Consider the following 24789-nt stretch of genomic DNA (forward strand, 5'->3'; position numbering starts at 1 on the left):
GAGTTCCTTGGTATTTGCCTACACGGGAATGAAAATAAATAGGAAACATATTGAAATGTGAAGTGATGGCCGGTCCTGTACACCATGTGATGGTGTTTCTGATGAGCACACTAGCACTTGTACGCATGATTCTAAAAGTCTGTGTGTATGAAGACTTGAACGTGTCACTGGAAAATCGGCCACTGTTATTTTGCCAGTGAAAACGACTCATATGAACGTTTTACAAAAATGTACCCGATTATGGTCTAAGTTCCCCCTAAGGTGCATGGCTGAGTGCCTGCACAGCTGCCTGACAACGAGCCTCATGCTGGAGTTCAGGGCGGGTGCCCTGGCTGGAGGGGAGGAGTGTCTCCCTCCCGCCCCTCCTCTACTCGACAGCGGTTGCTCTGTGCTGGGGCCAGGGGAGAGGGTGCCTCTTCCACAGCCATGGCACTCAACTCAGAGCTGCCCCGGCTAGGAGAACAGGTGCCCTTCTCCTGGCTCTGCCCACTGGAGCTACAGTGGCTGTGGAGAGTCACCTCTCACCTGGCCCTGCTGTGGTGAGAGAAGGATGGGGTGGTCCTCTCTCCCTTAGGCAACCTGCACCATGGGGCCTTTATACACCGCCACCCCCCCCATCCAGAGAGGCCTTGCACCGCAACTCTCTGTCCCAGCCCTGAGTCCATTATCCCCAATCCCATTCCAGCGCCTGCAGCACCGGACAGCCCTCGCATACATGCCCCCAAGCCCTCTGACCTACCCCAGACTCCGCATCCCCAGCCCCTGCCCTCACATTTCTGCACCCAGCCCTCTGCCCCAGGCTAAAACCCCTTCCCACACTCAGAACCCGTGGCCCACTCCCACCACACGACTTTTGTTACATGCACTGGTATGAAAGTAATGTGTGGCACATCACTTGGATAGGAAAAATTAGGGGGAACGCTGATTGTGACTAAGACAAATTCATTTGAGTGAATATTCATGTATCTTCTGGCATCTCCCTTGCATTTATCCAGTCCTGGGTTATTTTAGGATCACTATTTGCTCTTTAGAGGACTCCCCCGGCCCACTGGCAAGCATTTGGTTTGGATAAGTTATCTAACAGTTCAGATCAATCCATGCTCTTTTTTTTCTTTTTTAATTAGCAGTTGTCTTGGCCTACACATTCTGGACCTTGACATGACAAGCAGATCAGTACAACCACAGATGGCTATTTTGGGGCTGGAGAAGGGGGAGGGACTACGGCTTTGCTAAGGAGTTGCTGTGATCTGCTGCACCTTGAAAGGATGAGAGAGCTGGTATTTATTTACCTTCCCCTTTTTTGTTTTTTCTCCCTCTTAGGAAATACTGTGCACCACAGACGGAGGCATCAATCCCAGCTCACCCCTCTTTTTTCTTGACTGAATTAGAAGCCCCAGGAATGTGCTAATTGGCGGCGGCCTCTTCAGAGAGGTAAAAGGTAATTGTTATCTGCCTGCTTTAGGTATCTTGCCTGTTAAACCTCTTGCAGAGCAGGTGGGGAAGGAGGGTAAACGTAGAATACGCTTGCCGCTGTGGAATTTTTATTTTCTGAGATCATCTTCAAGTTGATGGGGATGGTTTCCTGTCCTCTTTATGCAGAGCGACTTCTGTGTATGTTCGTTCGTGCATACAGTCCTGTCCTGTGACGATTTCTACATTTAGGGCAGAGAGTTTTGAGCAGCTGTGGGAAACAGTTTGCTTAAAATGTGAGTACAAAACAATTTTTAAAAAACGGTGGAATGACGATGAGTTCTCTGCATTCGCTTTGCTCCTTGCCACCCTCCTCCTCTGCCTCCCATAGCCCTCTGGGGCCATTTAGTTCCGTCAGAATGATGGAATAACAATACCAGGGGAGAAAGACTTCCTACCGGTACCAGCATGAGCCTTAGCTTTTCATTTGAATCGCACCTTTCCTTGAGATTTGGAAGAGATTGGATTAATAATCGTAACCCCTAAATCTTACATAGCAGTTTTCCTCAGTATATGTCAAAGTATTTTACGGAGGGATCCAATATCATTTTCCTCCCTTTTCATAGGAGGAAATTGAGGCATGGGTGGACATGACTTGTTCCAGGTCACCCAGCAGACTGGTGGCAGAGCCAGCAATTGAACCCGGGTGTCCTGAGTCTAAATCCAGTGTCCTATCAATCACAGGTTGAACCTCTTTTGTCCAGGAAGCTCTGGCTTGGCAACATCCGTGTTCTAGCAGGAGCACAGATACTGTTGGATCAGAAAGTCGAGTGGCCATGGCTGAGTGCAGCAGCCCTGGGACAGTGGAGCCACAGCTGCTAGAAGGGCTGGCAGTGGAGGTCGGGAGGCAGGGGAGTGTGGCAGCCAAAGGGTGAGTCTGCCTGGTCTGTTGACGAACCCAGGAGAGCACAAAGTCTCTCAAGAGTGGCAGACTTTAATGGACCCAGGAGTGGCACAATTGACCTCCCTTGGTCTGGCAAACTCCCTTGTTCAAGACGGGTCAGTTCCTGAGAGTGCTGGACGAGGGAGGTCCAACCTGTAGGCTATACTTCCTTCTGATTGAGCTTGTTTTTCACGTATCTGTGCTTCTAGTTCCAGACACAAGTGCCAGCATACGGGATGTGAGAGCCTCTAGGCAATAAATTCCATGGCCGTAGAGGGTAGTGTGACCTTGTGTAATCCTCACCCATATTATCATTTCTTGGAATATGGTTTACATGAAAGATGGTTTCAATGCCATGTCCCCAGTGCCCTGCAAGTTAATGGTTTCAAAACAGTTTCTAGCCTCACAAGTATTTTAGATGAACCTATTTTAGGACATGTTTTTAAATGTTGTTACCTCCTGCTGAGACTCTCAGGAGATGCTGAGGAAATTAAGTACCCAACTTCCATTGAGAGCCAAGTTGATTTGAGTACCTCATTCCTGTAGGCTCTTTTGGAAAAGCCTGTTGTTAATTATTTAGCTTCCAGTACCTAATGGTAACTGATTCCTAAATGAAGCATTAGCCCCGCGATTCAGGGGCATCCACGGACAACAGTGCCATAGACAGTTTGGTGCAAAATGTAGAAACTCAGTGTAAGTGCAAATACACGAGGGTATAACTTGCTGGCCAAATGACAAACTGCAGGTAGGCAACTATGCCTGAAGCAGCTCTGTCCCATGCTTGCCACCTTCCTGCTGACAATGGGAAAGAAAGCAAGTCCTGTATTTGAAGGGCTCCTACTGGGTGACTGATTACCTTCTGAAACAAAGCAACTGAGCTTTCCCCTGACTCTTTCTGGGGAGCTTCAATCGATCAGAGACAAGCAGAAACCTACAGACCAGTTGAAGCATTCTAATGGAGTCTCCTGGAATTTCCCTTGGGCTGCTCCTGGGGTAATTACCTGTCTATCATTTTGTCTGCTATCTTTTAATGAGGGAGGAGTGTCAGACTCTCAGACCACTAATCCTCATTACTGTAGGGAGGTAAGCTTCACTCCTCCCTTTCTCACCTATGAAAAATGGCACTGGCTGCGCAGCCGGCTTGGCTCTCTGAGGCTTTGTCTACACTGGAAAGATTTGGCGATGACAAAATGAGTTGTAAAATCATGTTTACGCTGCCCCCGTTTGTCGAAGTATCATGGCCACATTGTCGGCAGAAAGGGCAAAGCAATGTGGTTATAAATGAATTAATGGAGATTAATGGACAGCAGGACCAAGTACCATCCCTGACAAATTTTTGCTCCAAATCCCTAAATGGCCTCTGCAAGAATTGAACTCACAACCACTGAGCTATTCCCCCCCCCCCATCACCTTCAGTTGCAAAGCATTGTGGGAATGTGCAACATAGTGCTAGCATTTAGGGAACGTGAAAAATATCCCATCAGCTGCCTCATAGCTCCCCTGCTCTCTCAGTGCTTCCAGCTTACTTTCACACCACTTGGAATGGACAGTCTTTGCTGTGAACGCCAGCATCCGTCATAAGAAATCATGGAGCCCAGACTTCTCTCGCATGTGGTGTTTAACATGCATAGGACATTCCACATTGCAGCAGAGCACTTAGTAGCAGAGAATGAAGACTCCAGTGTGGACAACAATGTAAGTGGCAGGGACAGGATAGCATTGCTTTGGGCTATCGCTGAGCAGCTGTGCATAGTAGAGCGTTGCTTTTGGCTGAGGGAGACCAGAGGTAAGTGGTGGGATCGCACTGCCATGCAGGTGTGGGATGAAGTTCAATGGGTACAGAACTTCTAGATGAATAACGCAACCTTCCCAGAGCTGTGTGCTGAGCTGGCCCCTGAATGGTGGCACAAGGACACCCAAATGAGAGCTGCTATCTCGATAGAGAAGCGTGTTTGATTGCTTTGTAGAAGCTGTTGATTCCTGATTGCTACCATTCAGTTGCAGATCTCTGTACATAGATGCTGTTTGGATATAACACAGACTGAGACTTGGCATAGTCAGCTCAGAGAAATACATCCTCTGGTTGCCTCGCGCTGCCACCACCCTCTCCATTGACAGCAAGATCAACTTCCCGCACCGCTGCCCGCGCCATCCTGACCCCGCTGCAATCTGCTGTTGCCATCCCTCCTCCCCCAGCTCCATTAGAGCAACTTACTGCCCCCTCCACAGCTGCACAGTAACTTACCCTGCATCTTTTCCCTTAATTCACGGTCCATATCAGTCTGCGAGAGCCCTCATAAACCTCGGGACTTGAGTGCAATTCCTCGCTGCTTGGCTCACAGGTTGTCACCAGAATGAGCTCCACCTCTTCGTCCGCTTCCACCACTTCATCAGTAACTTCTGCCTCCCGCTTAACGCCTGTTTCTGATTTTGTGCTATGGGAACTATCCACACTCTCCCCATCCAAGATTGCATCCAGTTCTTTATAAAAACGGCATGTGGTGGGAGTGTCTTGAGTGATAGCCACCATTCTTTCTCTGAGGAGATGCCATGAGGAGCACTCTGCGTTGATCAGCCAGCAGGAAATGACTTTTAAAGTTCCCAGGGTTTGCATATGGGAGGGGCACATACGTATACCTGTTTACGTGGGTGCATAGCAGCGGAGTTCAGAGTACTGGCCAGAGTGGCTTATTGGGCATTGTGGGAAACATCCTGGAGTTCAATAAACTTGAACAAAACCCTACTGTAGTGCACGCTGCACGACTGTCAACAGCAAAGCGAGGGGGGAAGAGACAAAAGTCCCTTGCGGAGGTGGAAGTTTTTTGTCGCCAAAACTGGATGCTTGTCGTGACTTTTGTCACATTGCAGTGTGAACACTCTGTATTTTGTTGCTAAAATGGGGGGCTTTGGGGACACAACTTGCCAGTGTAGACAAGGCTTAAATCTTCTTTAAAAGTGGCGGTAACTTTCCCACCTAGCTGCAAGGCTAAATCATGGGGATCTCCTTGCTGCTTCAGACATGTATTCCCCGAATGGGTAAGAGGGAATTTGTAGAGAAGGGAGGCTGGCAGAAGCCACCTCACAACCCTTAGACTCATTTTTCCCCTAGACTGCCTTCTGGGATCTGTTCAGAGCAAATTAACAGATTTGCTAGTCTGGTCTGACTTGGAATTCTGTGTAAAAGCCACTGCAAAACCTGGCAGTTTCAGCTGAGGTTGCTTGGTCTCTGGGTTTGTTCAGACTCCAAAATCTGCTGGAACTGAGTTAATGAAAACCTGTTACCCAAACCTCACAGGAATGTTGGGTGTTTGGGTAGATTTTTGGGACTCTGTGCATTGGCCTTGTGTGGTGGGCAACGTTGTATTTTGCTTTAATCAGATTTTTTTATTTGAAACTTTGCATTTGCTCTGTATTCTCAGTCTCTTCCTGTGAAGACTCTGCTTGAGGACTGTTGCCATTTCTCTTAGGCCAGGCCAAAATACATGGTCTGTGCCTCTCACCTCAGAATAATACTGGGTTTTTCCTTGGATAACCCCCTCTCTTCCTGTTGCTGGCTCAGATTACTGTAACAAGTCAGAGATTTTTCCCTTCCTCAGCAGTTGGTTACGGCAGGAGCTCAGGCATAAGCCCCTTCTCCCTACATGCTCCTCTTTTCTTTGCTCTTCATCTGACCAACATGGCCTGGGGAAATCATGCTGGTTTTGGACGATGTCCTTTTCAAACTGCTTCCATGAGTCAGATGCTGAGAAATGTACATTGTTGTGCTTTTTTAAAAGTACCTTAGTGTGTAGCATGTGCTTTTAACTATCTGCTTATGTGTGGTATTTCTATCAAATGCCATCACACAGTCTCCCTTGGGGTGAAAAGCTTAGAAGAAGAGGTGGGGACCATAGCAGTGACATTTGGGAAACAAAGCAAAAGAAAATTCTTCCAAGATTGTTGGGCTGAAACTTCTTGAAGAAGTAGGGGAAAGAAGTAAGGGAGAAGGAGGGACTATCTGATTAAGTGGTCGAACATTTACTGAAGTTTTATGTTTGTTGTTTCATTGCTGTAAGAGGACAAAAAAGGTAACTCCATTCTTCAGTTAAACTTGGGCAAAGATTTTTTGCTCCTAAAAAGTATAAATTGTATACAAAGGTGAGACCTTGTCCATAAGTGACGCACTTAAAATAATGAGAAGAAAAACATGATTTCAAGATCTAAGCAAAGCCATCTCTTGATTTTATTTTTCCCCTCCCTCCTCTCTATGGGTGAGTCTACACTGCACAGTTATTTCAAGATAGCTAGCGTTATTTCAAAATAACAATGCGAGCATCTACACAGTCATTCCGTTATTTTGAAATAATTTTGAAATAATTGACGGCTTATTCCAAAATCTGTAAACCTCATTCTATGAGGAATAACGCCTACTCTGAAATAGCTATTTTGAAATAAGGTGTGTGTAGAGACTCCACTGCTGCTGTTTTGAAATAGCCCCTCACCAGGGCCATTGTAAGTTATTCCTCCCCAGTGCCTCCTGGGACTCTAAATTGAGATAGCACATCTACATTAGGAAAGCCTGCCTTCAACTAATTTTAAGGCTTCTCTGCAGTGTAGACATGCTATTTCAAAATAAGCTATTTCAAAATAAGCATGCAGTGTAGCTGTACCCTATCTGACTCATCCTCAGAGGAAAGGTGTACAGCTTCTAGTTAATGTACTTCAGGTGGGTGATGCTATAGTAGGTCCATCAGTGTCTGTAATAATCTTATCTACTGGTAATAAAGGTACTTTGTATTTTCACATATGCACATACTCATAGTTCATAGTTTTTTAGCTGTGTTTTAATAGGATATGTGCTTAATGTCTTTCTTTTTTACACAAAAGCCTAATGATAGGTTTGGGGTTAGGCTTTCTAATATAGTAAACCTATCCAGTGTCTGCAGAAGCTATGAAGCTGCACAGCATCCACCCCGGAGTCAGATTTCTGGGTCAAAATGAATTAACAGCAAAGCTTGTGTTTCTAGAAGTTCCAGTCCATGAAGACCTAATCTTCCCATAGGTCTTGAGACCTAATCTTCTCATCCTGATTAAACAGTCCATCACCACTGAGCAAAGCACTTTCAGTGCATGCTTAACTTTCAGTTATGCTCAATTGTAAGCACATGCTTGTGTGTAAGTAGTTGGACGAATAGGGATGGACTTCAGCACATATTGAAATGATTTGTTGAACTGGGGCCTTTCTACACATTGACCCTGTAATACTTAATACTCCTGGGGGAATTCTACATGACTGCGCATGCATAGAATTTAAGTCCCCTGCAGATTTCCTTGCTTTTCTTCAGAAAATTGACTTTCCGACCAGGGCCGGCCCACAACATTTTGGCACCTGAGGCAGGGAACTCAAATGATGCCCCCATACCCCCTTTACTCCAACCTGCCTGTTATGTCTCTTGTGCCCTCTTTCCTCCAGCACAGCTCTCCATCATCCCTGTGCATCTAGAGCAGAGAGAATACATCTGCACCAGCAGCAGACACAATTTTCTACACTCTGGGTCCTAGTGGCGCCCCCCCTCCCCCCACAGTCTGGCACCTGAGGCGGCCACCTCAGTTCACCTCATGGTGAGGCCAGCCCTGCTTCTGACTGGGAAGCAATGGGGAGCCACGAGACCAGTCATGGGACCCTCTTCAGCAGTATGTTCAACTTTTTGTCCTATTTAGAATAGGATTTTTTCCCCTTAAAATTGTAAAATTTCCCCGGGATAGAAAAGTTTCCTGCAGAGCTGTCCATTCTCTTCTCACTTAAAGGAGCTGTGACTAGTATGCTTTGCGATGACTGCAGAAGAGTTGTGGGGGAGCATGGCACATTCTGCCGAAGGGAGGTTTTAAAGTGGGTCCATACTCAGTGTCTGGGAGGAGCAAAGTGAGTTGAGGGTGTGTGTGTAACTGACTTTTGCATATGTTAAACTTTTCCATTTAAAAATAATATTTAAGGCTCAATCGGGGTTAATCTAATGTATGGAAATTAACAATGAAAAGGAGTTTTGAGTCATTTTATTTCCCCTCTAGTGCAGAATTGTTCTCTGCTGCTAAGTAATCTCTGGTGTGTATACACATTACTCCATTCTGTGGCTCTGTATATATGTGCTTGAGATTCCTGTACATTTCAATAACTTGGCCCATTCATGAATACAAAGTCAAAGGGGAATTGTAATATAGGATTCAAGAATCATCAACTAACCTGATTGGTCATGTGGGTTTACGGATAAATAGGGTTGCCAGGTGTCTGAACCGGACAGTCTGGTATTTGAGGGTTCTGTCCGGGAAACAAATTGATATAAAATGTCTCGTATTTTCTAATTAGGTAAGTTTTATTATTATTAGGAGTATCAGTGCATAATTGCATAATGCCTGGCTGGTAGACACGCTCATGCTGCGTGAGCGTGTCTACCAGCCAGGCAATAAGCAACTACACGAAGGAATCCCCGGGGCCGGACTTGCTCGTGCTTTGCCGGGACAGTGTGCGGGATGGACAGCGCCCCAGGATCTGTGTGCGCCTGGGTCAGTCCTGCTCCTCACCAGCCGATTCTCTCACCCTGCTCCCCTCCCCCCAGTCAGCCCCACTCCCCCTGCTCCCTCCCTCCCCCCCCCCACCAGCCCTGCTTCCTGCCTGCCGGATCTCCCTCAGCCAGCCCCGCTGCCCCCGACCAACCCTGCTTCCTGCAGGCCAGTTCCCCCCCTCTCCCCTCCTGATCTCCCCTGGCCAGCTCTGCTCCCCCCTATCCTCTCCTGGCCAGCCCTGCTTCCTGCTGGCCAGTCCCTGCCCCCCCGATCTCCCCTGGCCAGCCCCACTGCCCCCAACCTTCCCCTCCCCCCGCCTTCCCTGCTTCCTGCAGGCCGGTTCCCCCCCATCCCCCCTTCGCCAGCCCAACTCCTCTCCTGGCCAGCCTCCCCCCCATCTGAGATCAAGTGTGTCCAGTAATTTTTTTGAAGCCACCTGGTAATCCTATGGATAAGGTACTGACTGGAATTGAAGTTGGCGTTCTATTCCTAGCTCAATTTCTAAATTGTGGTATGATGGTGGGCAAATCACTTCCACTTCTCTGTACAGACTGTAAGCTTGTCCGGGCAGGATCTTTCTGCCAGTCCTGGAAGAGAGTTCTAGACGGTAATGAAACAGAAGAATTAAAACAAATTGCTGGTCTGTTTGGTGAGGTGGATTATGTACCTGAGTTGTCATGATTTTCAGATGTTTCATATATGTTTTTGGTGGAGATCAGAAGAGTGTCCTCCTCTCTCCCTCCGTGAGATCATGGCACCATTATTATTTAAGTTTTGGCAGGGTCTGGTTTCTCTTCAGCAGTCAAATGCAATCTAGACCTATCTGCGAGGAAGGAATGCTTCATCTTTCAATGAAGAGGAAGAAGGGCATTTTGCTCTTTGCTTCTTTGGCATTTGGTGTTAATAAAATCAGTTGAGGGGGAAGAAAATGCATGTCTGATTTGTAGGTAACAGCAAAATTGGGTTTGGTACCAGCAAGAAGCGTGAATGGGCTTGTTGCTCTTCCTAAATATTTACTTTAAGTCTGCTGGTGTGGGTTTATTTATTTATTTCTCTCTCAGAAATCTAGATTACAGGGGTCACGGGCCACTGTGAACTCTGCAGGTCTGTATGGTTGCAGGAGCTGTCTCTATTCATATACAGCACAGGAATTTGGCTCAGAAGGGAATTCTTTCTTTCTTTTGGAATGTAGGTTTTCTTAATGGAGCTACTATTTGTGATTCCCATGTAAATCTATATCCTCCTCTTGATTGCGAAATGATTTGCCTGGGTTAATGGTATTGTTTACCCTGCCCCCACCTACTCTTTCTTCCCGTTCTGTTATTTCTGTTCTTGTGGTCAACATGGAAATTATGCTAAAGTGCAGACTATAAAACTGCATATTTCCTGCAGAGGCATTGAAAGTTTTAGGTTACAGCTCCTGTCTCTCCCCTACCTTCCCCTCCTCCCATGGAAAAAAAACAAACGCATTTTTGTGGCACATTTGAGGAGGAAGGACAGCAAGTGGAGAGGTCTCCCAAACAGTGTGGTGTGAATGATCAGGGAATAAAAAGAAAATAATGGAAAAATGCAAGCAGTGGCTCACCAGTGACACATTAATAGCATTCTGAAATCAAGTGCTCATTCATTTTAACTAGAGGTTAATTAATCAGAGAGAGTAGATAAAATGATAAGCTGCTTTTAATGAAGTGAAGCAGCATTATTAGCAGTAAGCAAAATGCAAAATATTTGGTCTCCTGCATGTGTGGGTTTGATTGGGCCTGTAGCTTTGGAAATTAACTAGCCTGTGTAGTTGCACTCTGAGGTAGGGGCCTGTGTGTGGTTAGAATGTGTGGCCAGGTGCAATTCCTGGGAAATTGGGGGCTAGAATAAATAAAAAACCAGATACATTGTTCCTTGCAGATTCTTCCTGTATACGAGAGATCGATAATTACTGTCCCTTATACCTCAGATACTTATTTTGCCTCGGCGATAACTGAGCTTTCACCAAAAAATGCCGTTTCACAATGACATTAGAATATGTGAAAGTAAAACAATTGATATTGTTGATGGACCCCAACCTGGTGCAACGCATGATTGCTCGCATAATCTAGGAGAGTTCGCAGCCTTTGGATAGTAATACACCAGGGAGTTACCTACTATTGATCACACTCAGAAGGTCGTTGGCCACTAAGTATTTGGCTATAAATCTGAAGAGGATTTGCTTAGTCCCTTCCAAATGATTGTCTAATTCCAAATGAGTGCCTCTACACCAGGGCTACTCAACACGCAGTAGCACGTTTGTTTGTGCTCCATGGAGTAGTTTGGGTTTATGCAGTGCTGAAACAAAAGAAGTAGTCAGTAGAATGGTCCTCTGTTGATATGTGTTTTACTAGTTACATTCATGGACTGCCATTGCTCGTTACAAGTGCTGTCATATGGGTGGAAATGGGGTAAATATTGCATTTTATGAATATCAGCAGAACTGACTTAAATGGGGCCCGTGTGTTGTGTAGTCTTGCCTGAATCTTTGTATTTATGCCGGTCAATGTGAAATGAGCTATTTGCATGTACAGTAAACTTCCGATAACTTTAGGACCCAGGGGGTGCTGGATTATCAGATATGCCGGACTATGGGAAGAGGAGGCTAGGAGGGGTCTGGTGTGGGGTGGGGAGATGCCACCCCAGACCTCTCATAGCCCCCCCTTTCCAATAGTCTGGCTCTGCCCCAAGTGTTCCCATTCAGCCGCTGCTGGTCAGTTTCAGCAGCGGCTGAATCAGGGACGCCTGCAGCAGAGCAACTGGAGTGCTGCCGGGTTGGTCCGGTAGCGCCGCCTCTTGGTGCTGCGAGACCAACCCAGCAGCACCCCAGCTGCTCTTGGGGACACCTGGGGCAGAGCAGCTGGGGTGAGGCCGGGTTGGTCCCTCAGCGCCGAGGGGCGGCGCTACTGGACCAACCTAGCAGCACCCCAGCTGCTCTGCTCCAGGCATCCCCAAGTCAGCTGCTGCTGATACTGATCAGCAGCTGATTCCAGGAAGCCGGGGGCAGAGCAGCTCTGCCTCGGGCTTCCTGGAGTCAGCCGCTGGTCAGTTTCAACAGCGGTTGACTTGGGGACAGCTGGAGTGCTGCTGGGTTGGTCCCGCAGCCCCGAGGGGCAGCGCTACAGGACCTACCCGGCAGCACTCCAGCTGCTCTGCCCCCGGCTTCCCCGATTCAGCCGCTGGTCAGTTTTAGCAGCGGCTGAATCGAGGAAGCCGGGGGCAGAACAGCTCCAATGGTCCGGCTGCCCAGAGCACATCCAGGTTCCTGATGGTGCCGGACCATAAGGAGTGCCGGACCATCAGATGCCAGACCAACGGAGTTTTACTGTATATGCAACCACAAGTAAGCTGTGGGCCTCGGCATGTGCTGTGAGTATCACTGTGGTCCCCAGGATTCCAAAGCTGAGTAGCTCTCCTCTAAACCATTGTGCCCGTTCCAGTGGTGTCTTCTGAAATGTCGTGGAAACCCGTAAGAGAGTGTTCTGGGATATGAATGGCAATTTAAAGGGTTACAGTTGGCAAACAGCTGAAGAGCTTTGCTATCTATGGAAAAGTCAGTATTTCATTTGTAACAAATAGGCACCTTCACCCTTTAGAAAAGGATAAGGCTGTTTGTAGAATTATTAAATGTACTCTGAGCTATGCTGTATTGTTTTGAATGTTTATATTTCAGGCTGGCATAAAAATTGACTACATGGGGCTTTTAATGTACAAGTCATGCTATTAATTTGTTTCTGAGTCCCTTTACTCGCAAAATGTTGTAGGAGTAAGTTAATATGCTTTTGTGAACTGGAGAAATGTATCCGATGGATTTGAGTGGCTTGATAATAAGACATAAGCAAGCAAAAGAAAATTTATTTAAACGACTAAGCTGCCTACAGTCATTCAAGTGCGAATTCCCCAGCAACAAAGGAAAATCTGACGTCCCTAGTGGTTCAAGGGTGTAAGTGATATTGCAGTGTAAGTTGAAAGGTGGCCTTCACTGAACTAAAAATTCCACTGTAGTGAGACAACCTCTGAAAAAGCTAGCTAGCGTGGTAGGGGAAAGGCCAGGGAGAGCCTTCAAAGCACAGTTGAACCACAGGAATGAGAAGGTGCTGCTGCGGAGAAGTGCTGCATTTTGATTGTGATTATTCTCTTGTGAAGAGAGCATGCTATGCAGCTTGGCAATATTGTAGTCCAAGTATTTTGTTCAAAGAATATGCTAACTACCTCTGGGTTTTTCTGCTTTGTATATCCACATCTAAACCATTGTTTTGCTTTTAAAATAATTTTGGTTTAAGAATTTCCTTGCTAGCTAAAGGTAAAGCCAGGAGGTAAAGCTTCAAAACCGGAGCTCGGGATAAAAAACGGTGTTCCTGTAAAGCAAGAAAAAGTGCACACAACCTATTTGCACTGTGTCTTGTGTTGGATCTAATAGGATGATGTTAGGTTAGACTCAGATAGCTAACATAATTTAGCACAGCGACGGACAACTTGTGAGTGGGCCGCATTAGTGGCCTTCCTTCATCTCAGTGGGTCGCAAGATTGTTGTAATCAAGACCGCCTCCTGGGATTGGGTAGTTTTGCTAACTGCGCTTGTGTACCTAGAATGTGTGGGCTGCACAGATTGATCCGTGTGCCTTGGCTTTATGTGCATATCTCTTTAGTAATACCAGTAGGAAAAGAACGATGTGGTTGGAAACAAGCGGAGTGTGACAGCCCTGGCACGCACAATGGTAAACAAAATGTCTCACGGGACACACGTAGACCCCCGATGGGCTGCAGGTTGCTCATCTCTGATCTAACACCCTTATTTAACTTTAGTCAAGCCAAACTTTACTTTAGCTCAGGCTAAACTGGCTGAGTTAAAGCCACTGAACCTATGAAAATAGCATCAGTGGGAAACTGAAGAGGATTGAACATAAAGAAGGGAAGAAGCCTAGAAGTCTGCAACAAATTTGCAACTGGGTGTGATGAAAAAGTAGGGAAAAAAGCTAGTAGTAGTTTCACAGGCTGAAGGACTAATGAATGTGATCTCCTCCAATGTGAAGCTAGTAAATGATTAATGTTTCAGAACAACATATTTCATAGTTGTGGCATCAGAGGAATTTGACATCTTGGTCTGTGGATGCTAGAATTTCTTATCCATTGTTGAACCCTGTGAATGAGGTTCCACAACAGGTATATAGAGTGATCGTGAAAGACTCTGTATTGGTGGCTTGAAGGGCAAGAAAACAATCCTATACAAGTGTCAAAAATGATCAGCTCTACTTATTCTTACTGTACAGAGACTAGAATAATTACATTTGTAGTGTTAACTTAAGTGTCTTATTTTGTTTATATAAATAATGTGAAATAGGGTATGCTACGTTTGAGTTATTGCTGGTAATGGATCTTCCATGTGTCTGTCTTGAAGGTTATACTAGTGACTACTAGTGACTTGGTAGCGAGCAACTAAATATTTCAGTAACTATTGTAATCTGAGGTTTGCTGTGCATGTCCCCTGCCTATTTATAAATCTACATTTAAAAAAACCTAATAAGTTCCATGGTGCTATTTTTTTCAGATACAGATTAAAGAATACACATACCATTTTTGTGGGACCTTTAGATGAATTGTTGACTCTAGATGGTGACAACCTGTTGAATTGTCTTGTATGTGGGATTTTGAAGCAAGACTCAGTACAGAATATCAGTGTTTATAATTTTTTGAATACCACCCTTTCTGCCTCTGCTTGTTCTCAACATATAGGTTGCATTGTTTTAAGCAATAGTTATTCCATTCTTCATTGTCTAATACCAGTCTAGGTAGAGTTTCACTCTGCTAGCAGGTAGATTTAGTCTCTTCTTGAGAAAGTCATCCCCTAAAACTAAAGTTTTTTGCTGGCTCCAATAGGTGGAAGTGTTAATATCGGTTTTCATATGATGCACCACACTTGAGAATTTCAGAGGGGTAGCCATGTTAGTCTATAAGTGAAAAAACAACGAATACTGCTGTAGAACCTTTAGAAATTAACAAAACATGTAGATGGTATCATGAGCTTTCGTGGGCACAGCCCACTTCTTCAGATGAATGAAGGACTTCAGAGGAAACAAGAGGCCATGTGGCAGGAGACAGCCTTCTACTGGGCTGTGAGATTTGCTTGGGGGAGAGAGGGAACCCTCTCTGATGGCTACCTTCTCCCTTTGCCTGCCTTCTGGGACTGAACAACCAATCAGAGCTGGTACAGGAAGAGCTCTCTCTTTCTCCCTCCCCTTCATCAACCCAAAAGCATTCTCAAAAGAAGGGAGAAGGATTTAAAGAGCTAGCTGCTCAGGGAGCTTCTGCTACTTTCTCCCCTTCTGTGAACAATGGGGTCAGGAGAATTCCTTTGCAGTATCTGACTGGACAGAGAATGCGGGGAGACAGGACTCAAGGCCCCACATCAGACTTGGCACAGGGGTCGGGGGAGAAAGATACCAGGAACCGCTGAGTTGAAGCTGAGGGGCGGAATTGATGGAGGCACAGGGGATACAGGATTGTTGGGAGGCAGAATTAGATGCTAGTGAAGGGATGTGCAGATATTGGGGAGGGACGCTTCTGCAGCAGGGACCAATCATCTTACCCAATAACTCTGGCAATACTATTCATATACACTGGGGAGGGACAGGTGGAAATCAAAAGAACAGATTAAAAAACACACAGTATAAGGTTTTTTTTAATCTCGTGCTTGTGGGGAGAGGGTCGGGGGAGGGCTAAAAACACATTTGTTGAGCTCTTGAGGCTGATGATAATAGGACTGTTATACCCACGCTGTGTGGCTGCTCTGACTGGTCCCACGAGGGTTGTCTCTGTGTTTAGTAGGCTCCTGGAGGAGGGCCTCAGCCTGTCTAACTTCCATTTCTTTTCCCGCCTGCCCCGCCTTCCCATCTCTCCTCCCAGAAAACTCCAGCAGAAGACACCAGGACAGCTGTACCCAGTAACCAAAGGTGGTCCTGGGGGATGTAAAAGGAATGTTTCTTGAAAGGTCTGGAGGATCATTCTTGTGAAACAAGGGCAAGATATTTGTTCTCCTGAAACCAGCTAACGACTTAAGGAAGCCAGGCAGTACCCTCCTTTCTGCAGCGCCCACAGTCCGCATCCCACTGAGCCCTTCCAAGAAGTCTTGGGAGTTTCATTCAGCCGAAGACCCCATGAAAGTGACTTCTGTCTATTTATAAATGAACAGACGGAGGCACAGAAAGCTTAAGTGACTTGCCCAGGGTCTAATGGCAAATAAATGACATAGCTGGGAGTGGAACCGTTTTTCTTGGTTCCGGCCCCTTGCTATAATTACTAGAACCATGTTTTCCTCTTACGCATCATGAGCATGAATTGACCAGAAATGCCATGCACAGTTAACTCCTTGCACCAAAAGTCTGTGTGTGTGGGAGGAGAGGAATATTGCAGAGGTGTTCAGGGACAAGGGTACCTGTTCTGGCACAATTTTAATAATCAGCAACGAGTGGAGGAAGCAGCCTGTGTTCCAGATGCATTGTTATCTGTAAAGTCTCCTATCTAGCAAAGTGCTGCAGAAGGTTTAATGCAAATCCAAGGCCTCTGCCATTGTCAGAGACAGATTAGGTCTCATTTGCATTCTTTCTCCTATAATAATTACCTAGCAAGGAGTGCCTGTTACCATTAACTTCATTCTGTTTGCCTGTGATAACACCATCAGCAATCTCTTCTCGTGGATTATGGACACTATGAGAATGGGGCGAGAGTAGAAAATTTTGAAAGATGATAAATTGAAATTCAGATGAAAGTATGATAATACCCATTAAATACATCTGGAGAAATACCGTGAACTGAAGAGCAAAGGCCAATATTAATCCATAATATTGATGAGCTGTGTGGTTTCAATATAATTTAGTAAAGACAGCACATCATTTTTACTTAGCTTAAAAACCTGTGCTGTTCTTGGCTCAGTGGTTTTGTTTCCTTTTAGGAATTGCCTTTGAAGTGACTCTTGAATTGGTGCGATATTAACAAAATGGTATAAATTTTAGCAACCCATGAGTGTGTGTTTTACTGAACACCAAAAAATAAAAGAAAAACTCATCCACCTCAAAGACAGGCAAATCTGGTGTGCAGGACTCAATCTTGACTTTCACATTGATGTTAAAAATAAAAAAGCAGAGATTATTTGTCCCTCCTCCAAAAATTTAGTATTTTATAAAACAGACGAAACAAAAAGCGCAAAGATGTTTAGGAGAATGGATATCCCAGTTAAACCAGTTGTCCTGTCTACAGTTTAATTCTACATAGAGATCATATAAAATATTTCTTGTAATTTCTGTTTTGCTAATAATCTCTGTGTCTGAGTTCGACTCATTCCTGGTAAACCAAGGGGGGTCACTGCAAGGGTGGCAGACATCCTATTATTTAATCCTGTCCATTCTTTCCCTAGGCTGTAATCTGTTTGTTCCTATGAGCCTCCTAGTCATGGGAGCAAGGTTCCTAATCTGCAAATCAAACCCAAACAGTAGTAGCAAATTGCTACCATAACATCTAGAGTGGATGGCCCCATTTCAGAGGCTTTTATTGTATATTGCACATGCCTCTGTAGAAAGTCTCTTTTTTGCAAAGAGAATTGAGAGCAGAGTAAATAATATTTTTCAGGGGAAAACATCCTTAATATCGTTGGTACCTTGTGGAGAAAGAGCTGCATATACTGCCGGAGTGTGTAATTTTTCTTTCTATTGTTTAATAGAATTTTGTATATTTCAGGGTTTTCACTGGAAAAAGCAAGGGTGTGTGTGTGTGTATGTGTTTTAAATAAGAAGCAACTATGGATATACTGCTAAGCCTCTTCTCTGGAACACGGCATCAAGCAGTTAGTTGCATTTTAATAAATTTTCCTATGGCAAGTGTAGTCTGTGTGGGACATATGCTGTTATCGTCATCTTACATCCCCAGTGGAAATAGCAGTGTGTGAATGATTGGGTTTGGAGAGTCTGTTATAATGTGTTATTTTTTCTCTAGGAAGGCTCTGTGGGGAAGGAGGGGGCGGGCAAGCTAGACTGTTGTTAATCTGTTGGTTAGCCACATAACCCAGCTAATGAATTACTAGAAAAATCCTTTGTTTACTCACTGTCACCATTCCTGCCAGTTAAAGATTTGCTAGAGTAACACAGAGCTTTTAAAACTTGATACAGCCCTTAAGATTTTAAACATCTGTTTGTGTGTGGACTTGCTTGGTACATGGCTAGGTTTTCTTGTTTCCCCAGTTTGATATACTGGTTTTAAAATTTGTAAACACAGACAAACAGAAATACATTTTAAAAATCAGTACAGAGTATCTTCACTCCCTAGATATGCAAATATGTGTGTCAGGGTACCATATTCACTATCAATTACAGTGTGTTGAAATGTTTGGGTAAAACCAATCAGACTGCATTTTTTTTCAGTGATGACAATTGTAGTGGCCATCAGAATGAAGTTTAAAAATGGCACATATTCCAAATGCAGAGAAATGACATCCTATATGGAATAAATCCTCTTTCCTGTTTAGTTTGTGACTAGAGTTGGTCATGTTGATTCAGAAACAATTGATCAGTCAGTCTTTTTATGACATCTGTTTGTTCTGTTTTGGAGAGCGTGAGGCAGTTTTGCAACCAAATATAAATTTTTGTAAGCCGAAGTCCTCCTTCAAAGGAAACTATTCTGGTCTGTTGCAGGTCACATGGGTTGTTTATACCTTCCACATCTTGCTTATGCCCACAACATCCAAGGTACCTGGCCTGGGAGAAAAATTGCTACATTTTCCAATAAGTGAACTTCTTTCATTAGGCTTATTGATGATGTTTGGATCCTCTCCACTGTTCTGATAGGGTGTTCTCCTTTTACTCTTTCTCCACACAACCCATTTCCATGAACTATTCCTGAAGGGGCTCCTAATGAGTAGAGGGAGTTAAGAAAGAACGGTAAAGAAAGAGTAGAAGGAATATGGAGCATCATGTTGGCAATGAAATGTCTCCTTGCCATCCATGGAAGGCTTGTGGTGTGTTTTTTAAGAAATACATCTTCTGGCCCAGCCGATTGACCACCGTTAAAGTTACATAAGATCTGAGCATTGTAGGAGGCCCTATAGAAAGAAAGGCATTGGATGGATAGGCAGTTTTCAGTCTTCCTCTTCAGACTGGCCGTGATATTAAGATAACCTAAAGATTTCTCTGGTTTGAGTTTTTGTCCCATGTGGACCTTGGCTTCAGTATTCATGACCATAATCTACCAAAAACAATGTTCCAAACTTGACATTTAAAGTCTGACTTTTTTAAACCTGTGGTTGACCACAGTTTGCCACCAATTTCCCTCTAATCTTTTCCATCCATGAGTGGAATTTTTTTCATCCATGTGTGGAATACATTTTATTGTGTGCACCAAGGCACGCACAAATGTGCACAAGCAGTATAAACAAAAAGTAGCTGTGGGCACTCTGCTAATCTGCTGGGTGGCATTTGAATCTCTCTTTGAGTGGCCACACAAGCGCTCAGCTTGCAGGGAACGCTGTTTGCCACCCACTTGTTCTAATTCTTCTATGCTAACTAAAGGTTTCAGCATAGAAAAAATCAGCTATTCTAAAACGTGGCATTCTGCAGTGAATGAGGAAGCTAAGTTTTCTAAGCCTGCACGCACAGCTTGTGTACATATTTGTTGAAAGCTAATTGGCAATGCAGTTGCCTTTCAAACTTGTTCTTTCGCCTATCAGCAAGCACAGCTCTCTAGTATTTAATGTACTGTTGATTACGTAAACGCTACCCTGAAATATTTGTATAGGCAATTAACGCTTCTAATTTACTTTATTTAGGATCACAAATGGAATTCTGCTAGAGAGCCCAGATTTTGCTAATGGAGAAAAAATACCATTTTCATCTTGAAGGAAGTAGCCCATTTAGAAATTTTGAATTTTGCTTGTTTTGCAGATTGTATACATTGATTTCCTGTAAAGTTAAATATCCTGCTGCTTTCTCTCTCTTTTTTTTTCTCATCCTTTTTCTTCTGCCTTGCTTTTCCTCCCCATTCTCCCTCCTTTCCCCGCCAAAAAAGAGGGAGAATTGCTGCTCATTCCTTAATTTAGAAATACTGGAACTCCAAGTAGAGTGGTAGATCATATGCCTGGGAGACTTGTTTTAGAATTATTTGTAGGTTTTACTTTACTAGCTTTTGATGCAAGCTCAGTGACAACTTGAGACTGATACTTTCAGATGTTTTTGATATTGATATAACATTCACCAAGAGTTTGTGTATCCCTATCTAACTGACTTGAACTTGTGATAAATGTGGTGGGTCTATATGGTGTTATATATCTATATCATGCTTTTATTGTCTGATTAAAATATACTTAATACATTTTTTTTCTATAAGGCAATAGGGATTGTCTAAACAGCCAGCATACAAAAATTTTCATTTGTAAGTGAATGGGCCGGGCCACCATGGCTACAAAGGACAAAACGGAGCCAATGGGAGCCGCAAGGCTCCGTGGCCGCAGCGCCAGTAAATAAACAAACCAGGGTGGCCAGTTAACGTGTTTCTGAAAGCGATTTCGCGGAAAACTTTCAGAAACACTGGCCTAACTGGTCTCAGTTACACTTCTTAATCTGAGTTCAGGAGCCTGTAGATTCTCAATCTGGAGGCCACAACCCCTTTCAAAGATCCAGGTGGCTCAAGACCACCCTACATTTACGATCAAATGAGAAGAGGGTGAGATTTTGGTTTTCAAAATGTTGCAAACACTGGAGTAGTCACGATTCCTAGACAGAGCATCTTGATGAGATTATACTGGGACACGTATTTGGTATGTGCCTTTTAATTTGACAACTGCTTTAAACAAGACCAAACCTTTTTTTAAGAAGGATAAATGTTTTTAGGTTAGCACCTTGATTTCTACAGTATGCCTCTGATCCTTGCTCCGCTGCCAACATTACCCACCCTAGACCTAAGGCTTTTGCTTGTGGTGCTTTTGCTATTCCATCTTGGGTACTCCAAAACTCTGCATCACTTGGTTACAGGGCAGGATACCCAGTTGGTGTAACTGGTATAGCTTCATTGACTTGAATTTAATTTAATTTATGTCCTCTGAGACTCTGGCCCATAGGCCAATTCAACTTTTTTCTCATTAACGTCCACCTTACTTCAGCCTGTAGCAGTTCCTTTCATGGTAACCTAGTTTTAAGGCAATTAAGCACTTTTGTCTAACACTGATTGGTATGCATATGAAGCTTTCTGCAGTTGTGAGGGTGCAAGATTTTAGGGTGTGATAAGCTGTGTGGGGACCATAACCCTATGGCAAAACTCTATACCATACAAACTTTTCACTATGTAGTTCATGCCATTTTCTTTGGCCATTGTAGCATACGTGAATTTTCACTTTTGGTCTTCTCCTCCCTCAAGTTGATTTTTTTAATGTGGCTAACAATTTGGCACAGCTGACCCTATGTTTAATATCTTAGTGCACCAGAAAGAATGGAAAACATAGTGTTGCCAACATGGAGGATTGGCTGGAGGAAAGAAAGAAACTAATTTAGGTGATTTTATTTGATCCAATCTTTAAATGACCAAACGATTCAATAATTCTAAATTATATATCTGCACTACGGTCTTATCTTCTACAAACATTTTATCATGTAAGCCAAGGGGTAGAACGATAATGATTGGTAGCCTTTCAATTGGAAAGAGTCTAGTTGTGTGGATATCATTATTCTTTCTAGTAACTTTGTAATTAATGGATGTAACTTGAGCCAGGATGAAACACCACAAATTGGTTCTATATAGGGAAACAAAGCTTCTGAAGCATATTCTGGCATTTGTTTCAGTGTCGGGTTTCACCCACGTATTGTGAATCTGAAAGCCAGGTAAATCCCATAGTTGTGCTTTTTTTGTTCTGTGGAAAAGGAAAACAGTAACCTAGTATTTGAAGCATGCAAGTTATGCAGATGTTCAAAAGGCCAAATAAAACAAATAGATGGGCTGCAGCTGCTGGAGCAGTCTTTTAGCAAGGCAAGTTTTGCTGCTGTGATGAGACTGCTCCATCATGCCGCTGGCTTCTGCCTACTTGAGGGAAATAACACAGTGAATTAATTTGCTCTCTTGTAATTGTAAATATAAAATCCCAATTGCAATGGCTTCTGAAAATTATTTTTTTCCTATTAGAAAATATACAGAATGGCCTATGAGGTGTTGGTGTTGTTTCCTGCTATGGAAAGGGGAAATATTTCAAAAGCACAAATGGGAATTGTGTTTACTTCTCATTCTCCTTCAGTGAATTAGGTGCCTAACTTTTATTGGCACATTTGAAAAATCTCCCCCAAATGGAGTAACACAATATTTTAGGGCCTGTAAACTCTCTGAGAGCAGAGAAAGGAGACTGAATGTATTTCATTGGTTAGAATTGATGGAGAGAAACCTCTCACAGTAGCAGGAGGGAGGAGAGTTAGGCTTTGTCTACACTGGCAATCAAGCGAAAAGGTTTGTTGTTCACGGGTGCTTATATCCCTCCCCCTCAATGACAAAGGCTTTGCTGCACCAAGTACTAGTGTGAACAGTGCTTTGTTGACAGCTGCTCATCAGGAGTGGAAGTTTTTTGTTAGCAAATGCCCTACAGTCATGGATAGTGAGTAAAAGTATGCCTGGAGGAGACAATCCCCCCAGCCCCGCCCCTTCTGCCCATGCTCCACCCCCTGCACCACATGAAGCTGGAGGTTCCTGGTTTTCAGATTACTGGGGAGGGAGGAGGGCACGTAGCCCCTGGCCCCGGAGCACAGGGGAGGGCAGGAGGCGCACGGCCCCAGCTGCCCTGGCCCTGGAGTACCAGGGTAGGATGGCGGGTACTGGGGGCAGCAACAACCACTCCCAGTACACGTACAGTAGGCCTTCTGGGGGTGGAGTGTGGGCAGGGCCCCGCCTAAGATACCCATCACCCCTGCCAACAAGTGTTTACACTTCCTGACTTTTAGCGACCCGGCTGTATGACACAGTCATACAGCTGTGTAGTGTAGACATAGCTTTAGTGAAGATGCTTACTAGTAAGGCTATGTCTAGGGTTGCCAGGTGTCCAGTTTTGAACCGGACAGTCCAGTATTTGAGCTTTCTGTTCGGGAAACAAACTGAAAAAATATACATGAGAAAATATAAATGTCCGGTATTTTCTAAATAAGATTTAATGTAGATTGTGATGTAATGTCAAGTGTGTTGGGTATTTTTGTTGAAACCATCTGGCAACCCTATCTATGTCTACAGTTGTACTCGATGAACAAATTTCATGGGTGCCTCTCCTCCCCTGTAAAGGACAAAGGACAGAGAAAGCTGCTCATTGGGGGTAGAAGTTTTGTGTGGGTAAAAGTACGGACAAATAGTGTTGACGCACGCTGACTTTTTGGCTATGTCTAGACTACAGGTTTTTTTTAAAACAGGTGGTCTTTTTTCAAAAAAACTTCACTTGCATCTAGACTGCCGTCACGTTCTGTCGAAATTAAAGCGAAAGAATGCGGCAGGTTTTTTGACAGCGGTAAACCTGCTTTTACGAGGAAGAATGCCTTTTTTCGAAAGATCTCTTTAGAAAAAAAGCTTTCTTGAGTGCAAACAGGGTTTTTTTCGAAAGAGAACATCCAGATTGCCTGGGTGTTCTTCAAAAAAGCGGCTCACTTTTTCTAAACACTTGGGGCTGTCTAGATGATCTCTTTCGAAAGAGGCTTGTGGTCTAGACGTACCCTTAGAGACAGAGTTGTGTTGACATAGCCTTCTCTCTAAAAGCTTCATGGTGTAGACATATCCTAATACTCTTCTAGCTCTGGATAGCCTATATCACAGGGGAGACAAGAATTATTGGCTCAGAAGTGATGAGCAAAACTTCTGTGACGAATACAGTTGGCTGAAGCAGTATGCTATTGACAGCCAACTGAAATCAGCAGGGAGCTGAACTACGATCTTACCGAACAAAGAGTTCCATTGCTTTCAACAAGGGTATTGTAATGACCTTGTGGATGAATCTGGTGACGTTTTCTGTAGAAGTTCCCACCTTTGTGGTGACTCTTTTGCTTTTATATGTTTTGGAGAGGGCCTGCAACTTTAGATTTTGGTTGCCTGTTTTGGAAATTATCGTGCTGAAGTGTCATCTTTCAAGAGGGTGGAGAGATCATGCAGGGCTCAAATCACCCAGAGGAGCTATCCCTTTCAGGGTTTTTCATTTAGAATAATCTCCTTTCACAAAAGGTAAACCAGTGTTAGACTAGATTTGGGCGAAGAGCACAGCTGCCTGGGCATCATCTGAGCCAGCGTAGCTTGTTAAAGGAGAATAGTCTGAGAGATTGCATGATACCAGTCAGAACAGCTGGGCACTTAGGGAGCTCTGTTTAGTGATTCCTTTTTGGTCTTCATTTAATTTTCCGAGGCAAAAATTTGTAATTTCTTTCCCAGTGAGCACCTGTGATGTTTTTCTTCTTTGTCTTTGTTTTGGGGGAGGGGAAGTTGTATGTCTTGTGAACATACTGTTTCACTAACACTTCCTGTGTCCATTGTAGACTATCCGTTTATGTCTGGTCTGACATTCTTCCTGTCAGGAAACTGAAGACTGTATATTGTTCAGTGAGGACAGAAAGAAAGTGCGCGCACACACACACACACACACACACGCACGCACAACGACATCAAGGCTTCTAAGATCTTTTATATTTGGTTCTCTGTAGGTTAAAGAATCAGCAGAGCTAGTCCTGTAATGGTAACGACAGACTTCCATGTTTTTCAGTGAACAGTCGTTCTATTGAAAGTATGGCTGGCTGTTGCCTCCCATGAGCATTACTAGAAAAGGTCTGTGCTGGTCTTCTGTGGAGCAGCAATATGAGCTTCAACCACATAAATTAGCTGCTTATTACCAGGTG

General features: G+C 44.2%; 1 protein-coding gene across 20 annotated transcripts in view; it reads left to right on the forward strand.

Annotated features, from left to right (window-relative positions):
- ZMIZ1 (zinc finger MIZ-type containing 1) overlaps window positions 1-24789 on the forward strand; it is a 486957-nt gene that overhangs the window by 72165 nt on the left and 390003 nt on the right. For 15 of the 20 annotated variants that reach the window (XM_075934735.2, XM_075934734.2, XM_075934747.2 and 12 more), the window contains one exon: window positions 1321-1438. The exons of 1 other annotated variant lie outside the window; for it this stretch is intronic. The gene's annotated coding sequence lies outside the window, so the exon portion shown is untranslated. The remainder of the gene's footprint in view (window positions 1-1320; window positions 1439-24789) is intronic. 4 more of the 20 variants (XM_075934741.2, XM_075934740.2, XM_075934738.2 and 1 more) reach the window with 1 other exon arrangement.

Source organism: Pelodiscus sinensis, chromosome 8 (genome assembly GCF_052426305.1).
Source record: "Pelodiscus sinensis isolate ZL-2025 chromosome 8, ASM5242630v1, whole genome shotgun sequence".
Classification (NCBI taxonomy): domain Eukaryota; kingdom Metazoa; phylum Chordata; order Testudines; family Trionychidae; genus Pelodiscus; species Pelodiscus sinensis.